Source organism: Corvus moneduloides, chromosome 1, assembly GCF_009650955.1.
Source record: "Corvus moneduloides isolate bCorMon1 chromosome 1, bCorMon1.pri, whole genome shotgun sequence".
NCBI lineage: Eukaryota > Metazoa > Chordata > Aves > Passeriformes > Corvidae > Corvus > Corvus moneduloides.
In genome coordinates this window covers 49117057-49123390 of record NC_045476.1, presented here as the reverse complement: position 1 = coordinate 49123390, position 6334 = coordinate 49117057, and positions in this window count along the sequence as shown.

The following is a 6334-nucleotide window of genomic DNA, read 5'->3' as shown; positions in this document are numbered from 1 at the left end:
TGCAAAATTACTTCTCGTGTTTGCTCCTTTTTTGGTTTTTTTTGCTTGTAGATAAGAAAACAGTCATCAGATTAGATGAACATTTTTGTCAGATTCTTACACTATTTTTATTCTTTGATGGTTAATCAGAAAGCAGGGAAAAAATTTTACAGAAAAAAGCCCCACAGTTAAGCCTTCTGAAAAAAAATATATTTGCTTCAGATATTTTGTAAGTTACAACAATACCAGAGGACTGTTTTAGTTTTGTGCAAATACTAAATGAAAATTTCACAGTAAAAGTGGTTAAGACGTATCAATCACTGATTCAGTTAAAGTCAATGGTAAAAACATTGTGCTGCTTGTGCTGGGGGTTAAAAAATTCTGTTTTCTGAATGGCACTGAGATTAAAAATGACATTCTTGTTGGAACCAATAGGTGGCCTTTTTGAATGCGCTGTAGTAAATTTTTTCCTGAAAACAGAAAAAGATTTGCTTTGAAGTAGAGAATGTCTTAAACCAGTCATTTTCAAATACAGGGATTTTTTTGTTTGTTTCTGAAAGACAGTAGAGAGATTCTTTTATGGATTTATTTCCTATTTTTGGTGTACTTATGTTAAGTCATGAGTCTTCATAGGCTTATAGAATGGGTTGGGTTGGAAGGGACATTAAAGTTCCAAACCCCCTGCCATGGGTAGGGACACCTCCCACTAGACCAGGTTGCTCAAAGCCCCTTCCAGCCTGACCTTGAAAGCTCCCAGGGATGGGTTGTCAACAGCTTCTCTGGTCAACCTGTTCCAGTGTTTCACCAACCTCACAGTAAAGAATATATTCCTTATATCTAATCTTAACACACCCTCTTTAAGTTTAAAGCCATTTCCTTTGTCCTAAGTGATCAATAGTAGTGATGATAAAGTGGACTACAAAGTCTATCCTTTCTTTTTTCATGTTCATGCTTTCAAAATGCCATATATTTCCAGTTTCTAAGACCTCTCGTAAGTTCTTATTTCCTGTTACTTCACAGTTAATGAAAATGGTTTCAAAAGAACAGTATCTCCTTGTGCTTCAGAAAACTTGTGATTTTTCTGAAGTCACTCCTCTGAGCCAAGCTCAGAAATCTTGATTTTTTAAATTTCCTATATAAGCAATACATTCTTAAAAGGTTTCTGCAAGGAAAAGGCAGTCAGCCGCTATAGGTGGCCAAGCCTTTTAAAAGCCTGGGTCAGATGAGGGTGTTAAAAACCTGAAAATGCAGCCCTGAGTTCTTCATAACACTCCTCACTTAGGCTGGATGAGGTATTTTAGCAGCTCATTCTCTGACCTATGCATTTCTGGACACATGATTATTTTTTGGAGTTGGTTGGCTTATTCTAAATTTTGGGCTTGCGTTTTTATCCCTGGGTGGGGATAAAAACGGCCACTGTAGGGCTGAGAGCTGGGCAGGTCTCCTAGGAGAGAGGCACCACCCTATTCCTGTCTTCTCCTTTCAGTCTACTTTCAGCATTTGCTGCTGGCCCCTATCCGAGAGCAGATTCAGAGTCACAGGACTGCGGTTTGACCCAGTTCTTACTTTTCTTGAAGGCAGTGGCTGTCACAGAACTTGGTCTGGACCCAGCACTCATCCCATGAAATTGGGCTTTAGTTAGAATCCTCAGTGTGGGACAGGAGTTCACCCACCATGTTCAGGGTTCCTGTGTTCCCATTTGTGTCTGCACAACACTTTTTACTTTCGATGGTCATTTGAGGGCTTTGTGTGTTGAATTATGAGACTGAGGCACTAAAATTGTGGGGAGAGCTTTTCTTAGAAGCTGATACTGACCTAGGGATTTTGGTTCCTAAACAAATTTAGTTGCTCTTCCTTGAAGAAGCCCATCACTCCCCTCATGTACAAGAGCCTTGGAAGACCTGGTCCTAGGATAGAAATGGAACCATATGAATGTCCACCTTGGGACATTCTTGTAGCCCCAAGAAATAACTTTGTTGGAAGAGCAACCTGTTTATATAAGATTGCTTCTTATTTTTTTGCCAAGAAATGCCCTCTAAGTGCTGCTTATATGAATCTTCTATTTTATTACTGTTTCCTGCTCTCTAAAAGGCTCAAGACTCTTGCTGCATCTAATGATCTGAGGCATTGGGAGAGCAGGTAGGATATGAGTGTCTGTCCTTAAAAATGCTGCCAATTTGGTCACACACAAAAACAAGTCTGAAAGCAAGTTCAGCTCCTGGATAGTTTGAGTTTTGCTGGGAAATCAACGTCCACCTTGGCACCAGAGTCTACACATCATGGGCTGGATATAGGAAGTTAATAATTTGTCTGTGTTTATGATAAAGCTTTCCTGTCCAGAGTCTCAAAGTCTTTTGCGATTAGGAATTAATTCAGCCTTACAATAAACAGGATCTACTGTTTTACAGCTGAGGAAACTGAGGAACAGTGAGGTGGCCACAATGATGTACAGGGCATGTCTCTCAGATGAGGGAGGAACCGTGTTCCTCCTGTTGCTGGGCTCCACTGGATTACCTGCTGGGAGGGACAAAGTGAACATCTCACCCCAGCTATCAGCACGAAGCACTCCAAAGAGGTAGCAGAGGGGTCCCAGTTTTTGATGTTTGACTTGAAACACCTGAAAGGGATTTGCTTTTTGCTTCCCAGCACTGTGCACTCTGGCACTTAGAAAGCAAACTCCCTCTGGCGTTTATTGCATTTGAAAATTTTGGGCTTATTATCTTTTGGGTTGCAGCATTCATAACAGAGACGTCTATTTTGGAAAAAGAGACTTACTCTTCTCACTAATCATAAAAACAGGAGGTGAGAAGAGAGAGGTAATTAGGGTACCTTGTTTAGCTTGGTTAAATAAGCAGTACTGACGGGATTTTCTCTGAGGGACACTTGCAGAAGTGCTGCGGTCTTGTTGATATTAGATGGTGTTATCATTGGAACTGGACTGAAGGAAGCAGAGCTGATGTTGACTAAAAAGTATAGGAAAGATTGATTTTGGCCAGATCCTTCAGTCTTTGCTCATTCATCCATGACACTAGTTATTAAAACAATTTGGGACTGCTAGCATGAGTAAAGACCATTGGTGTTAAGTGAGTACTGCAGACTTCTTTTTCCAAAGTTGTCTTGCCTGTTCAGCTGATTTCAGCAGACCTCCGCTCCATGTGAGTTTATTTTACTGGTGGGATGTATGACCTGGTCTTTCATAAATAAAAACAATTCTCAAAAATTGACATAAAATGCAAGCATTATAGGTAAATATAATTTTCTAGATTACAACAACCCATTTAATTAAATCCAAGCAGAATATTTAAGGTTCGTATTTTGCTTTCTGACCAGATCCTTTTTCTTGGAGTGGTGACAGAGACACTTCACCAGAAGGCTCTGCAAGCTTATCCTTAATTCTGTATTGTTTGTAGAAAGTGATGATGACTTCTGAGCAGGAGATGAAGACTGTGCCAAGGACAGGGCATTGTGCTGTTCCTGGAGCTTTCCTGGCTCTTCCCTCCCACTTTGTTCCTTACTAATCACAATGGCTTCCTACAACACATATATCAGGGCAGGCCACTGCCTGTAAATATGAGAGTTTTTGTCCTTTCCAAAAGCCAGGAGTACAATGTTATCTTTCCTCTTTCCCACAGAAGAGAGCTGTTAGGAAATTCCTTGGTTTAGTTTGTTCCTCCTTGTTCCTGGATGATGTTGGAGCCATTGTAAAAAGATGAGGCTTATGTTTCCTTCTGAAGATGGCGAACTCATTGATGCTTTGGATTGATGAGCTGAATGTTCCCTAATGCATTGCATCCTGTAAGAAGAGTATTCTGGGCTACTTCAGGGCTTAGAACTCCACAAGGAATTTGGCTGGTCTGAGAACTGAGTACTTGGTGTTTTTCTGGGAGAAACAAAAGGAAGCAGAGATCTGAATGTTAAATTTAGTGAAACATGATTTGGGGGGAGAGATCATGACAGTGGTGGTGATGTGCTTGCACTAATTCATAACCATCGATGTCAGCACCCCCTGAAATTTCTTTGAAGACAGGACCCAAATTCCCCTGTGGGAACAACTCAAGAAGGAGACTTTGAAGATTTGTCTTTGTAAAGTGAATTGCTGTTCCTAAAGAAGGTTCCTCTGGCAGTTCTCAGTTTCTCTGTCTGCCAGAGCAGGGAGGACATGAAGGGGCCCCTGGCTAAAGCTCTTCTGACCCAACAAGGGCTGTGAGTGGTGTCAGGGATGTCAGCAGCAGGAGAGTCACCTCTCTTGCTCATTCCCCATTTTTTCATGTGGTTTTGCCCTGCCTACATTTCCCCCCAGAAAATAGTGCTTTGGAGCCTGCTGAGAAATGTGTGCTGACCTCTGCCACCTGAATGCATGATGGTGTGCAGCTCCCCTGATAGATCTGAGAAGTTCAAGCTTCCCTCTCAGTTATGCAGCTATTAATACTGTGCACATGCAGAAACTCCACAGACAGATATAAGATTTTACTTCTCGCCAGTCACAGATTAAAAACCAAACCATCCTCACTTACAGAAGTCATCCCCTGGGGTCAGAAGAACCATTTGTGTTAGCAAGAGAGGTGAGACCTCCCAAGATGTGCCAAAATGATCCTGAGATGAAATTGCTCCACTCTTCCCGGGAGGGCTCATAGCATCTTGCAGGGTCGGCTCCATAAATTGTATGTTCTTCAGGGCAAGGACCTTGCCCTCCAATTTGTCTGGGAAGAATGTGTTCGGTGTGCCATACCACAAATAATAAATAACTACTTTGGCTGCTGGCTGGGCTTGGGATTATGAGTCAATTCTCCCTCCTGATTCATTTCTTGTTCTGAGATACCAGCAATGCAATTTTACTGGAGTATGTCAGTGCTGGTCTTAGTCCCCTGTTCTTCCCTTGCTCACAGTAAGGCAACTGTCATCTCCTGTCTGCAGCATACTTTACAGCACTGAGGAAGAATATTAATAAGATTTCCAAAAGGCTTGCTGCCACTTTTGGTGGAAAGGTTTCCTGCAAAGAATATGCAGCAAAACTCCCAGGAGACAGACAGAGAAAACCCTCCCACTGAGAAGAGCTGGTGTCATCCAATTTCATTGTCTCTGTGTCACTGTAACACCCCTGTGACTCTGACACACTGCTCTGTGCTGCCCTAGCTTGTGCAGTTCAATGTAATTTCCTTGGTTGAACATCTTTATTTTAGAATTGTAACAAGGTATTAACTAGTTTCCCTATGCCTAACTGTTGGCTGTTTGCTGTTTAAGTAACAGTCTCTTTCCTGTTCAGGTCAGCTGGATTTTTGCTTTTACCATTTGATTTTGCATCACATTAAAAAAAAAAAATAAACAACTTTATATGCCATATTTCCATGCAGGTTAAGGGTTCAGGTTGCCAACAGTTCACATGACAAGGAAACCAGAAATACCCCTCGTCAGTGAGTAACACATGTAGCCCAGCAGTCAAGAAAAGGACATAGACAGAGAGAAGCCCAATATTAGCTGATGAGGCCTGAAGTTTAGTAGATGGGATTCTTCTGGGGGAGCTGGCAGAAGTCGGTGTTACTATGAAATTGCTAGGAGTGCCCTCTGGAAAGCAGTGGGCAGCCCTGTTGTGGTTTCTGAGCTGTATCTCGCTGCCATTGCACCTAAGCTGGTGCCAGGAGGTCCTGAGTGTGGCCACCCCTTCCCTGCTCCAGCAGGACACTCTGTGGTCCCACTGCCCCTTGCCAGGGGATACCTTCCTCGCCATGAGCAGCTCTGGCATGGTCCAGCTCTACCAGAGGCACCTTGTCAGGGTGTGCCTGCTATCAGCAACCAGGGGACAGGCTGCCTTTTCCAGGTCTGCTCCTGAGAACACCCCTTAAATGCAATCTGGGCATCCTCAGTAAGCCTGTGGACATAAGCAGAGCTGCTTTCTAAATTAAGGGATAAAGTGCAAAGAAAGAAGGCTTTTAATGTAGAAAACCCCTTAATGTTAGTCTTTGAAGAGCTCCCATTAGATGCTGGCAATCTCAAGCCAATCCAGCAGCTGCATTTGCAGGCTTGACCTTTGTTATTTTTATCTTCTTTGGGTTCAGGGAGACAACTCTTAAATGGAATTAGGAGTGAGCTGTGAGCTGGCTCTGTATTTTTAAGCAGATGTTCATCTGCTTGACCAACAGATTTCCGTACTTTTTATTGCTCATTTATGCATCACGTAGATATATTTATATAGTAAACAATCGTAATACTTTAGAAAGTTTGACTAATATATCAATTGCATCATCCAGACATAAATTTTTATATGGAACAGTGATATTGCTTTGTGTATTCAAATAATATATCCCTAACTACTGCGTAAGGCACACTGAGGTTTTGTTTCATTTTGTTTTCAGATTGA